This window comes from Alligator mississippiensis, chromosome 4, assembly GCF_030867095.1.
Source record: "Alligator mississippiensis isolate rAllMis1 chromosome 4, rAllMis1, whole genome shotgun sequence".
Lineage (NCBI taxonomy): Eukaryota > Metazoa > Chordata > Crocodylia > Alligatoridae > Alligator > Alligator mississippiensis.
Genome location: NC_081827.1, coordinates 191,579,156 through 191,594,242, shown reverse-complemented (window position 1 = coordinate 191,594,242; position 15,087 = coordinate 191,579,156).

Sequence of the window (15,087 nt, the reverse complement as noted above, 5' to 3'; positions counted from 1 at the left end):
TTGGATCACTGTCCCTGATTCAATTCAGCTGAATCTGAATCTGAAGAGTCAATGCTGATCTGGAAAATCAGCAGTTTGGACATAGACACAGCTTTAGAAGTTTTTTCTACATACCTTGAGGTAGCTGGCGTGGCTCGTGATTGCTGCAATGCTGGGGCACATGAAGCGTCCCACAGGAGTGCGGGGTAGGGGCACCCTCCATGTGCTCAGCAGCAAACCTGGAAGTGGACTAGAAGTACTTCTGATCCAGTTCTGGGTCTGCTGGGAATGTGCTGGGGTGGGCTCCTGCACCTTTCCAGCTCAGCAATTGGCTGCAGGGGGACTCCAGGTGCCCTCCCCTCCCCCCGCAACCTAGAAGGCACCAGTCACCGAGCTGGGGGAAGGGTGGGCTCCCCCCCACCTCTCCCATGAACTCCCTGGCAGACCTGGAAGTGGACCACAAGTGCTTCTGATCCACTTCTGGGTCTGCTACCAAGCATGCTGGGGAGCCTCCTGTGCTTCTGTGGGACACTCCATGTGCCCCAGCATCACAGCATTCACAAGCCCCTCCTACCTAGAGGTATGCAGAAAAAACAATAAAACTATCTCTATGTCCAAATCTCAAATCTTTCCAAATCTCTCTGAATCAATTCAGAGGATTCCAATTTGATTCAGAGAGATTAAAGGGGCCTCTGATTTGATTCGGATTTGGAGATTCAGCCATTGAATGAGGCCAAATCTCTGCCAAATTGAATCAGGGTCCAAAGCTTCACATAGCCCTACCTACCAGTGCCTCAATCACTATAATAAAATAAATTCTAAATACCTATACATTTTGGTATTTGATTTTGGGTTTTAATCATGGAAAATCAGAGTTCCCCCTGCCCCCTTCACTCACCAGGATGCAGGTCCAGGACCTGTCACTCCCAAGCCACAGCCCCCCATGGCAGGAAAGAGTACTGGGGGTTAAATGACCCCGAACAGGTGTTCATCCAGCCTTCTTTTAAAGACCCCCCAGGATAGGAGCCAGCACCACTTCTCTTGGAAGTTGGTTCCAGATCCTAGCCACCCTGATAGTGAAGTAGTGCCTCCTGATGTCTAGTCTGAATCTACCTTCTGCCAGCTTGTGACAATTATTTCTTGTCACTCCTGGTAGTGCTCAGGGGAACAGGGACTCTCCCATTCCCTGCTGGTCCCCACCCTGGTAAGTTTATAGATGGCCACCAGATCCCCTCTCAGCCTTCTCTTGTGGAGGCTGAACAGGTTCCGGTCCCGTAGTCTCTCCTCGTAGGGCCTGCCCTGCTGTCCCCTGACCATGTGAGTGGCCCTCCTCTGGACCCTCTCAATGCTGTGCACATTCTTCCTGAAGTGTGGCACCCAGAACTGGATGCAGTACTCCCACTGCAGCCTGACCAATGTCGCAAAGAAAGGGAGGATCACCTCCTTGGACCTGCTCATGTTGCATCTGTGGATGCATGACAAGGTGCGGTTAGCCTTACTGACCGCATCCTCACATTGGCAGCCCATGTTCATCTTGGAATCAATAGTGACTCCAACATCCCTTTCTGCCTCTGTGCTGATGAGAAGGGAGTTCCCCAGCCTGTAGGTATGCTGCTGGTTCTTTCTCCCTAGGCGCAGTACCCTGCACTTGTCAGTACTGAATCCTATCCTATTCTCATTTGGGCAGGGATTTTGTTACCTGATTGTAAAAGGCAACCAGGTTGGTCTGACAGGACCTGCCCCTTATGAACCCATGTTGGTTGCCCCTAAGCATAATCTCCCCTACTGGTCCCTCACAGATGTGCTCCTGGATAATTTTCTCAAGGAGCTTCCCCAGGACTGAGGTAAGACTAACGGGCTTATAGTTACCTGGGTCCCCCTTCCTCCCTTTTTTGAAAATGGGGACCACATTGGCCTTATTCCAGTCCTCTGGTACCTCCCACCAGGATTCTGGATGGACTCAGGAGAGGCACCACCAGGCCTAGGGTCAGGGAGGACCTAGTTAGGGAACTTCTGGTGGGGCTGGACATGTTTAAATCAGCAGGTCCAGATGATCTCCACCGCAAGGTGCTGAGGGAATTGGCAAGGGTCATTGTGGGATCTCTGGCATGCCTTCTTATTATCTTTGATCCTGCCTTGTTATCTTTGATCCTGGTCACTAGTCCTAGTTCCATCTCTGCCTTAGCTTTCCCAACAGCCCCCCTACAGTCTCAAGCAACAGAGATATAATCCTCCTTAGTGATAGCTCCTCCTTTCCACTGGTTGTCTGCCTCCTTTTTAGCTTTCAGACATTCCTGAATGCCTTTGGTGAGCCATGGGGGCTTTTGAGCACACTTGCCCCCTTTGATTCATGTTGGGACCGTCACCCTTTAGGCTCAGAGAATCATCTCCTTAAGGAACAACCACTCATCTTAGACTCCCAACTCCCCTACCCTCCAGGACCTCCGTGCCTCTTCTACTAATCTCCTTAATTCATTGAAATTGGCCCTCCTGAAGTCAAGGGCTACTGCCTTGCTGCAGGCCTTTGACACCCTGCGCTGGATAGTGAATTCCAGTAGGACTTGCCCTTGTCAGAAAGCAGACCACTGCTTTCCACACCAGCTAAAGCTTCCAGACGGTTTTCAGGGGAAGCTGGACATAGAGCACTTTACAGTAGTCTAGCCTGGAGATTACAAAGGCATAAATGATGATGGCCACATCAGAGTTTGCTCAGAGACTGAGGAGACAGAGTCAGAGTTGACACGTGATTTTTTAATTCCTGGAGTTGAAGAAGGCAAGAAGTCTTTTGGGTTATATTTTTTATTGGACCAACTGTACTGGGATAGAAGCCATTATAATAAACTTTTCTGCTCACCTGTAAAACATAGGCCATAGCAGTACCAACAGAGAAGTTTTATTTCAATTTTGTAAATAGGGAACTTTGTCAAAGGTAGATTAATTAATTTACCCACAATCACACAGGATGCCTATGGTAGAGCCAGGAATTATAACCAGGCTCATCTGTGTCACAACTCTGTGCCATATGAATTAGACCCTTTTCCTTTCATACTGATGGCTGATTTTTTGGGGGTAAAATATTTTATTTACTGAAAAGTGCAATTTGTGTTGGTCAGAACTACTCACAGATTCATATAACTACAAGCAATAGAGATCCAGTTCTCAAAATTCATGCTAAAAGGGAATTATAGTAATCAAGTTTCGTGGTCAGAGGCATGAGTTGCTATTGAGAGATCAACGTGGGATGATAAAGGACTCACCACAGCTTGCGCAAACTGTTCAACCAAAAAAACCTTTGGGACCACATCTAACACATGACAGCTTTCCATGGATAGGGTGTGATCAAAAGTGTTGCCAAGGGTGCCAGCCTTACACACTACCTCTGAATAATCCTTCCCACTTAGAAAGGGTACAAAGGAAGGAAAAGCATCCATATAAAATAATGACTTCTCACCAGGGGCACGGCTGCTGTTTTCCTATATTCCAGACATTTGTTCTGATCATTCATCTGGTAATATCATCCAAGCACAAAACTTGAACTGTCCACGGAGGAAAAAAGATATCAGTGTTTAATAATTTTTCACAAAAGGCATACTAGTGAAACTTATTTTTTTCTGCTTAGAAATAACCTTGCCATGTTGTTTCATGGTCATGGTAAACATGTGAGATTGCATGCTTTTTCAGCAATACTGTATAACAGACCTTTTTGTGATAATGGTACAATTGACCTTCACCACTGGCTGACGCTTCCCTTCTAAATACGAGTGCAGCAACTGGAGGCCAGTCCCAGTCATGCCTGTTAGTCATGGTTGTAACCCATGGCCTGTAGCAGCAAAAGCTCCTGAGGGGCCTGTCATAAGCAAAGTGACTTATGGACCCTCTTCTATAGGAAATTAGTGAAAGATGCATTCTGCATTCCAGAAAAAAGCTTCTCCCTGCACAAAATATTACTGAATTCCAAGAACATTGATTTGCAATAGCCACAACCTTCTCAATAATTTTTGCAGACAGTGGAAAGTTTTTGAATGGATATAAGATGGGGTGTGCCCCTAGGTTGTAAGCACAGTTCAGTACCCAGACCTGGGGATAGTCCAGATCCAAGTCAGAACACTGCAGGTCAGGAACATCTTTGCCTATACCTATTATTCTGATTTGTACTTGCCTTTTCTTCAAATCTGGGAAAGGGACACTACTTTGTGTGATTTTTGTTAAACTACCTTATTGAATCCAAGGAGAAGTTAAAAAAGTAATCTCCTTGCTATCAACTAGCACACCTGGTCATGTCTACATGTGCACTTAACTGCCAAGTAGACTAATTAGCTGTAAAACATCACTGTCTGCATATGCAACGCTCTTAGGCCACAGTAAACTAATTAATGCCGCCATAAGATAGTACTGTCCCTGCAATTAACTGCAATTAAATTAACATGTAGACACTGACCATGAGCTTGAATTGTACCCAGTCAGCCCAGCCAGCAGGGGGTCAGACTCCTGCTTGCCACCTAGCCATGGGGATTTGTACTTTCAGCATCCTGGTGCCCCAGACAACTCCTGCACTGCCCAATACCACCACCTGGAGCCCACTGCTTACCCTCCATGCTCCCTGCCAGCAGGGCAGGAGTGGCCCTGGTATAAGCTGCTTCGCCCCAGCTCAAATTGCTGCTGTCCTGAGTGCACGTGTAGATACTGCACCTGAGAGTAGTTTACCCCAGCTCAAACTGCTCTGGTGTTTACTGTTTCAAATTAGATGCATATGTAGATGCATCCTCCTAGGTCTATTCCTTTGTAACTGTACAATGTTTTGTAAAGTTCAAGGTAACTTGATGCCAAGAGATTCCTATCTGGAAAACCAACAAAAAAACCCCTACCTTTGTTATTCCCAGAAGTAATCATGGATTCAAGATTACTGTAATTACTGTAGATTTCAAATACCTTAATATCAGAATGAAATTGTAATCCAAGAGCCACACTGCAGGATTAGATGACAGCCAATGCTGTCTTGAGGAGTTAATTTATAAATAATAGCACTACAGTCATCTAAACCAGGAACATCAATGATACAACCTGCACAGCTCCTAGAGGGGCCAGGAATTGAGGTGCTAGGTGAGTAGAGGCAGGGTCTACCCTAAATTTGTAGTTATGGAGCCCTACTGGAGATGCACGTCATTGTCTGAGGTGGAGCAGGCAGGAAGCAGGGCATGGGGAAGTGAACCCCATGCTGTCATTTGCCCTTCTGCCACTACCAGATCCAGATCTGACCTGCAAGGCTCCTTGTGGCCCCGATCCAGCCATGACGATTCCTGAGGCCTGGATCCAGCCTAAGGACACGGGTAAATTTGACACCTCTTACCTAAGCTAAGCTGATAAAGGAACAACACTTATACTATCTGTATAGGTTTGCAGGTGAAGATATAACCCCAATGACAAACACTACATTTTGACTTTATGTGTGGCACAGATCTAAATGCCCTAATACCACATACAGAAGAGCTCATTTAGTAAAAATCCTGTCTATGCAGAGAACACTCTTGGGCTCTTATGTGTAGGCAATGCCCAAACAAACGTGAACAGATCTGCCAGCTGTGTTACTATGCATACTCTGGTTGAACCTTACTTGGGAGGTAGAGGTAGTCCTGGAGTTCTCTAAACTCTACTCTTTGGGCAAGACGTGGGGCAGGGTCTGTGGCATTAATATACAACACAGAGGAGTCACTGCATGGGTGCAAGCTTGTGGCAAGACAACCCTCAAACTATCTACGTGTCTCATCTCTCTTTGACTCATGTCTGTCTAGGTAAGAACTGGTTTTGAATAGAGTCTGTGTTAGCTAATGGTTTCTTCCTAAAGGAGAATATCAAGGGCCAGTTTTCAGGTGGTGAAAATTCTTATACTGCAGACTTCCATATGCACCCTCCAAAGGGTGCCCTTAAACTTTAGTAATCTCCACCAGACTGGGCAAAGGTGGGCTGAGAGTGGGTGACTAGGATCCTCAAGGATATGCCTATACTGGGGTGCCTACTAGGGCTGTGCAAAGCTTTGGTCACTGATTCAATTCAGCAGAGATCTGGCCCAATTCGGTGGCTAAATCTCCAAATCCAAATTGAATCAGGAGACCTACTAATCTCTCTGAATCAAATTGGAAGCCTCTGATTTGATTTGGAGAGATTCGATGATTCAGACATAGACATATTTTTATATGCTTTTTCTACATACCTCAAGGTACCAGGTGGCTCATGAATGTTGAGATAGTGGGGTGGATGGAGCATCCCATGGGAGTGTGGTGGGGGGGCAGGGGTCCCCAGCATGCTTGGCAGCAGACCCAGAAGTGGACCAGAAACACTCCCCCTGCCCCTCTGGCTCAGCGACTGGTGTCTCCTGTGTCTGGGTGGACACCCAGGGTCCCCCCCACGGCCAATTGCCTAGTCCTGTGGGACACTCCATTCACCCCACCATCTCAGCATTCATGAGCTGCACTTGAGGTACGTAGAAAAAGTAATGAAAGCTGTGTCTATGGCTGAATCACTGATTCTCTGAATCAGAATCGAATCTTCAGATTTGGATTCAGATTCAGCCAAATTGAATCAGGACAGTGATCTGAATCAATGAATCAAATCACTGTCCTCTGAATCAGGCCAAATCCAAATCCAATACAGCCTGCTTTGCACACCACTAGTACCAACATGACTCAGCAAGAACACTTTTAAGCATGCCCCAACTATGTATTCCCATTAGAATGCTTCAAACCCAGAAATGCAGCAGTGAATCCACACCAGGGGTGGTTTACAGCTGCTGCTTTCAAGATTTCAGTTTCTGAACTACTTTAAAGCCCCTCCGGGGATTGACCTAGAATGGCCTCACCAGTGCAAGTGAAAACAGGTCCATGGAGTGTGCTTCAAAGTATCTTGCCAGGACATGTTGCCACCACAGTATAGATGGTGGCAACTATCTATATCACAGCACCTCATCCCATCCCGACATCCCATCCTTTCTACACTTGGCCAAAATGTACCCTCATTACTGGCTGACCTGCTTCATTGCCTAGTTACACAGGAGCAAAGGATTTATACACCCATGCCTAGGTGAAATTATTAGTCAGGATTTGGCAGAGATATACAATATACAGTAAAGAAAATCAAAGGATGTATCCACAGAGTATATGTCTTATAATAAGTAGGATTTGGCTGGACACCTCAAACACTTAGCTCTCCTTCCCTTTCATAAATTGATCCTTAAATTAATTCAACTACATATGTCAATGTTAATCATGACCAACTTAAAAAAAAAAGCCTGACCCAAAACAGTTTGTATGAATAAAATAAGTTGAGCTTGTAAGAGAACAATTCTACCATATAAATATGTAACAGTAGTATAAGAGTGATGTTGTTGCTGTGATGGTACAGAAGTGATGCAAACAAGAGACAAGGATTTCTTAAAGTAGTACCTTTTATTGAACCAACTGTGTAGTTGGGATAGAGTTGGACAAGCTTTTGAATGCCAGACATTCCTCATCAAACATCAAAGTCTTGTCTAACTCTATCCCAACTACACAGTTGGTCCAATAATAGATATCACTCTAAGCAACCCTTGCTTCTCATATAAATATGTACTATGTTTGGTATTCCCCACAAGATTAGCTTTATACCAAGAAAAGAGATCAAATTAGCCCCTTGTCCATTTAAACAAGCCTACATTTTCAAACACACTGCAGCAGAATTTAGTAGGTAAATAGCCCAATTTTTCGAGCTGTTGAGCACCTATCAGTCCTGTTGTGAGTCCTTAGCACCTCTGAAAAAAACATGGAAACTGTCTGCCTGCCTCATGCTCCTCAGTCCTTTAAATGAATCTACACAGGTGGACCATGGACTTTCATGGAACCTCTTGAAAGCCATGATTAAAACATGAAGGATGACTGCTGGCAGACCCATTTGGAAAAATTGGCTTTGGCTGTTGTCTGAAGTGGCTGTTTTTGCAGAGATCACATCTTTCTATTACTGAATTGCTTTTTCTCTAGCCTGTTCTTTATTATTCCAGAAATATTTGTGAGCTAATGCTTGTAGTCAGTAAATCACATATTCAGGGTACTATTCCCTGAATGGAAAGACTCCTATTATTAAGCCAAAGGTCCTTTCTGCTTCAGCACTGCCTCACTGGAGCGCACTGCCTATAGCCATCTCTAAATGTCAAGAGCTTGCCCCTGGTACGAGTACTAACAGACTTTAACTACATTTTAGATATCTTTCTTCACCATGATCATAAACTAGGTGAAGACCCACCAGTTCCTGGCTTACAGCTCCTTTCCCGTCTTGCATTACCTCCATGTTAGTTTAAGTGAACTGAAAGCACCCGGATATATCTGTGGTTTGGGGCTCATATCACATGACATAGAACAGCAAGAGGCAGCTTCTGTAAATACTCCAGGCTGCCATAGATGACAAGGATCTGGCAATTACTACTGAAAAGAAACCAGAAAGGAGAGACAACAGAGACAGCTGAAAGTAAGCAAACTATTGGCTTCAAGGAACATGACAAAAAGGAGAAAGGAGGTAGGGTTGGCATATCATTTATACAGAAGATGCCTCCCCCCAGCACACTTATTCCAGGGATAAGCAATTAGGCAGGGATTCTTTGCCTGCCTGCCCATCTAGAGAAAGGTAAGATTGAAATCTGTCATCAGGGATCTTCCTAATATGTGATGTCTGCCTAGTGTTATGACACATCTAAGGAAATAATACAGCCTGTAGTATGCTTGCAGTGAAAAGCATGCTGTAGGAGGGGAGACAAAAAGAGAAACTTGTAAAAAAAATCCTGCAATGGAACTAAGCAGTGATATTATTATTTGTATAACCCTAGTACCCAGGGGCCAAGCAAAATCAGGGCTATGTTGCACAAAAACCTTGTGAGAGACTGCTCCTGGCCTCAGAAAGCTCCCGGTTGAAACAGAGAGTGACATTTCTTGCATATTAGCATTTCTAGTCAGTTTTTCACACTTGGTATTTGACAATTATTTGTGAGATGTTCCCTTAGAAATAACTTTAAACAGAGCTTCTCATAACAGGGGGAAGTACTTTTCCATTTAAAAATTAAAAGTCACGATACTTTTGACATTCAAAAAACATTACCATAAGATGTGTTTGTGCAGCAAGCCCACTCTTCTTTTTTTAAAGCCACAGAGATATAAAATATAGAACATCCAAAGACCACATGAAAAGGATGTCTGGATCTGTTAAAATATAAAGGCGGCTCTACCAGCCAAGGGCAAAAGTTTAGCAACAATAAAAGTGTCTTTAGGGTTTTTTGTGCGTAAAGAGAGGAAAAGAGTTTGTGGTCATGTTTTCCAGCTCTATGTATATTTGTCTATCATTTTAATATGAAACAGGGTGTAGTTATAAAGCCTAAAGAAATAGGAAACAGATTCACTGGTTCCTAAGTGCCAAGAAATATCGTCAAGGATGATAAGCAATTAGAGAGAAGAGTCAATCAAACTTTCATGACACTTCTGACCAAGGGTTTTATTTTTATTGCACAAAATTCAATATGACAACAACAGATATATACAGTAGCAGCACCCACCAGTCCTTCTGTTGTGAGGGACCTGCCAGCATTCCCATTATAATCCCATTCCTAAAGGGAAACTGACACTTAAATTCACATGCAACTTGACAGAAAAGTTCTCATCACTTTTTAAAGTTATATATATATATAACTTAAAAATATATATGTAAAATTTTATATACTTAGAATAAGGCTTTGCCTGCTCCTCAGCAGCCAAGGCCTATGTACCGCAGCAAGGGCTCTGGGGTGTCCTGTGAAATGGAATCTGCAGTGGTCACAAGGGAATTAAATATAAAAGAAAATGTTATTGAGTGAACAGTGTAAATGTAAATTAAAAATGTACTCGGTGCATTATCCCAAATACTCAGTTTGAAGCATCACAGATATTTTTGTGTTAGCAAGGCAGAATGACTGGTGTCTGTGGAGGAGGTGAAAGTGCTGAGAGTGAGAAACCGAGGCATTTTAATACTGGGAAAGACTTGGCTTAATTTTTGGCAATCCATACCGTAACCGGGCACATCTACACATTAATTAATGTGCCATAATTACAGCACATTAAGTTTAGTATCTGTAATTACAGGTGTTAACTTAATGCGCCGTAATTGGCACTACTGCGTATTAGTGCCGGTGCAAGCTTTTTTTGTTATATTGATGCACAGTAAACTAATTGTACTGCACATTAGCATAGGTTTTGCCTACTGCACTAATGTGCAGTACAATTAGTCTACTGTGCTTGAAGTGCCTCATGTAGACATACCCACTGAGGCTTTTGGCACTGCGAAAGGAAACTACACATTTAGAATTACTATGGCAATAGGAAGATAATAAGGCTTCTTCTGATTAAACTAATTCAGATGGACCAAGCACAGTACCAATGAAACACTCTATTTTACAATAACAGGTACACCACTGAAATCCTTCCAATATTTTCAGTCCATCTTTTGAAGTATGCTACTATAGAAATTTTGAGCCAAATGCAGAGAGGATGCATTATGTGATGTAAGTTTCATATCAGTAAATGGGAGTAATGGAATCTGAATTTCTGCAACTTACACTCCATATACCCAGCAAGCAGAGTAATTAATAAGGGAATGTAAGATAAAGTAACCAGATGGCACCTCATGCCAGATCCACTTATAGTCTTTTCTGCCTCCTCAATCCAGTATACAATTTGGAGATCCTTAGCCCTAGCTTGCCTTACTATATATATATCTCTTACCAGAGTAACCAAACACCATACACATCATCTCACAATTTGGCTCTTTATCTCAAGTATGATCTGCTCCCATTTTAATTAGAAACCTATACAAATTGTAGAAGTTCAATCTAGAATACAATACTTACCTGAAAGACAAAAAGATTGTGTGTGTTTTAGGCTGAGATATATGCTGTACTGTACAAAGAAGAACATTTGTGCATAAAAAACAAAGCTTGATTGTTAAGGTCTCCAATTCTGTGTCAGTTCTCATCTTTGCCACAGACTAGAGTAGATGTGAAAATGATTACTGAACTCAATTACCAAAGAACATGCATATTGGACTTCCTAAAATTCTGTGGTGAGAGTCACAGTTCATTGAGAATTCTGTTAGTTGCATTCTTACTGTACATATATACAAAAAACCACCACCATGTCTTATTGGCTTCCTCCTTAAAAACACAGAACAGAAGAAAAAAGAAGTATAAGTTCCCTAACCCTTATTTTAAATAGATTTTAAACAGTTTGGCTCTCAAGAACTTGCAGTTACTTGGTTTGCTGTTTTGTACATTACTATTTTGTACATCCTATAGATTTTATCACTCTTGGATTAAAATTCCTGAAGTTTCATTATGGTTATACAAAATTTCTTTAGCCATTTACACCAACAGTTTAGATGCATTTCCTTAAATGCTTTAACTTTGGCCAGTTTTAGTACAGGTATCAGATGTATGTTATTTTAAATACTGGACCAAATTCTGGTCCTGTTTAGACTGGTGCACAGCTGGAGTAAACCTGGAAAAGTCATTTGAGTTACTGAAGATTTATACCAACTATAGAATCTGACCAGAGAATTTAATACTGAACATTTGTTTTCCAGCAAAGATGAGCCAGGATTCCAGCTTGAGCAGCTGCCTGTGCATTATCCACAGCGATGTAACTCAGAGCAGGATACGACTATGGACATTAAACAGGTAAATGTAGTAACTGAGCATAATACAGTTTAAACTGCTGTCAAATAGTAATTGATGTTTTTATTACAACCTAAGAACACTTCTTTCCCCTTGGAAATAAGATCACAGCTCTCTCTGAGGACAATAGGAGTTGTTTGTGTGTAATTCAGGATAGAAATTGGTCCTAAAATGGTAGTATTACAGACAATTTATCAGATTTATCACATCAGTTTGCCAAAATTTCTGATACCACTTCAATCCATCAAACATTTACCCATTTGACTCTCTCCCTTCCATAGAAGCAGTCCCAGGATTTTGCAAAGGGTGGAGTAGTGACAGGCACTGCAAGGATGGCTACAACCCCCGCTCCCAGCCTCCGACCCCACAAGGAAGGGTTGGAGACAGCCAGGACTTTTGTAAGTCCCCAAAGCAGGTAAACATCCCCTCACCCCCTTCCCATACCTCCTCAGAAGCACATCCCCTTCCCTTCTTGCCTCCCCCTCCTCCACCTCCCACTGCTGTTGTCTTCACTGTCCCAGAGGGAAGGGAGCCAAGCTGTGTGGGGGCTAGACTCAGCTCAGGACAGCAGTAGTGGTGGTGGGCATGTGGGTTCCTGCTCCCTATGCCTGCTTCTAGGCTGGTGGGGAAAATCTGGGAGGATCAGACAGGGAGAGGGAATCTACCTTCCTGCTGCCTTTGCCACTTTCCTGGGCTGAGCCTAGCCCCCATGAAGTTGGAGCAGGACAAGAGCTCCCCTCGCCCCTGGGACAACAGTGACAGGGGAGGGGATGTTCCTCTGAGCATGGCAGGGAAGGATGTGGGTAGAATTCTTACCTTCTTTGGGGACTTAAAAAAGTCCCACCAAGCAGCCCTTTACTCTTTTTTACAATTACTGAATGGAGCTAACATTACTACAGAAAATGACAAGAGAATCATTGGACACTTAAACACTATCTTCCCTTCCCAAAGTATTTTGTGATTCCATCTCCTTTGCATGATGGCTGACCCATAAAAATGGAATGTGCTGCTGCTCAGGTCCAAGCAGCAGCAGCATAAGCCACTTGTTCATCCCCATCTTTTGCAGTTTGTTTCTGTCAGCCTTGGATGAGACAAGTGGGTTCAGTGAGAAGGAAGAAATGCTCTGCATTCTCTGACTGCTTGAGTAAGCTCTAAGAGCCAAGAGGAGCTGTGGGGAAACTTCATTGTCTTCCAGAAGCCCAGTCTGTGAGTGGCATTTCAGCTGACCCAAGTGAATGAATGACAGCAAGGGCAGCTGTGAGACACTTGGCAGCTGTGAGCCACTAATGCATTCTGGGATGTTTCTAACCCAGCGCCCATATGATTCTTATTCCCTTCTCCCCATCCCCCAAAAGTGTAGTGTTAATATGGTAGAAGTCAAACTATAAAGAATTAATATTGAATGTCTGACAAACTAATGTGAACAAAGAGTTGGGTTCTGCTTCTGGGTAATACAGAATTGATGGTGTGTTACATCACCCAATATTCTGAACCCACTAATGAAGAACAGCATCACCAGCACTACAGATGGAGCTTGCTGAGCCCCAAATTTCCTTGCTTTGCTGGGATTAGTCAGACCCATAATATTTCTTTAACATGTTTTTTGTGGTTACATTTTTTATATCATGAATATCATCCCAGGGAGCTCCCAGAAATAATAGCAAACATGCATGCATTAGGGTCACAAACCTGGTAAAATATTAATGCAGTTTATTCTCTTTGGAATCTATAGTTCTACTGACCGAAGATGTGAGTAGATCTGCAAAGAACAAAAGAGCATGATTTCTAGAACTCTCCAGAAATTTTGAAATAATAAATTTACATCTTTCTAATTAGTTGCATGGATACAAACATTGCAGCATGTAAAATATAGATACTAAGCTGAGTTAGCAATTGTTCCATAGGCCAGATGTTTCTCTAAGATATTTGGCCACTTTTTCTGGGTTAAGGTTTTGGCTTTTGTTATTCAAAGTTCCTGGCCTTTTGTAGAAGTAAATTTGAGCTGATGAATGATATCAAACTGACAGCCATGGAAACCTACATTCTCTACTTTCTGAGAAAAATTGTGCTGGCAGTTACAAGCTTTCTATGTAACCGTTGACTCAATGAAGAGCTGAATAAGCCTTTTGACTTACAATCTATGGTTGTAGGCTCCCTTTTCTGTGCAATGTCTTTGCTTCTGAGGCTCCTTCAATGAAAACTTGGCCTCACTGGCCATAGCTACACAAGATACTTTATTGAGTAGTAGACTACTCTACTGCACAGTAAAGCATCACCATCTACACATGCAGGTGCCTACTGCACAGTAAATTTACCACCAGCATATGCAGATAGTAAATTTACTGCGTACTAAATTTATTGCGCAGTAAAGCCAAATAGCATTAATTGTATGTGTAGGCACACCCACTGAAGTGTAAGTTTTGCTGCTGAAGTCAACCAGGACAGGATAAAACCTGGTGTCACCTTTATTCTTTTTTTCCCCCCATTTACCATTAGCAGATGGACTCAACCATTGTTTGTCCAGTTTCTTTGCTTTTTTTGTAATAATTCCACTATCTCATAAAGTGTTATCAACACTTCCAGCCTTGTTGTTCATTCATGATGTTTTCCCACCCAAATGCATAGAGGTATTTGCAGATTATATACTACCACAGATACTGATACTCCTCCCTTACAAATGAGTATGATCTTTGGATAACTCTTCCTAAGAACTCCATATAATCACTTTTCCCATCTACCAGTACCATAATGTAATTAAAGTGTCTAGGGGGAAAAATATTCCCTGGAATCAGGTGTTCCTGGATTCCTGCTCACCTAGGCAGAAATATGGATGCTTGAAGATATGTGCCAGGATTTTACTGCACTACAATATTCTCAAACATAGATTTTATTCAAAGAAAACACAGTTCATTGAAAAAAATCTTAATTCATTGTGCAACTGAGATTGCAAACAGTACTAACATTCTATTTAAGTGTAAAGAACAAAACTACGTACAAGCATCAAGACAATCCCATCAGTGCTAGTTGAAAAAAGCTGCACATTTTGCATGTAAAAGAACAAAGTGAAAGTTAACATTGTTTGACAGTTTTCATGGATTCTTTTCTTTTTATGAGCTAAAACCAAAAAAATTTGATCACAGTTTTTGAAACAGAAGAAGTTAATATTTCCCTCTTCACTTCTTTGTTTAGAAATGTGAAAGGTACAAAAAAAGCACAAAAATTAAACTATTCTTTTGTTGTTTTATTTGCCAACGAACATGGATAATTTAAAATAAAAAATACTAGAGAAGTGTACATATGAGTCAACACTATTTCAATTAAAAATGTTTTGATGAATATTTTTAATTAAATTCACAGATTCTCTTAAGGTATATGCTCCATATGAATATACATTA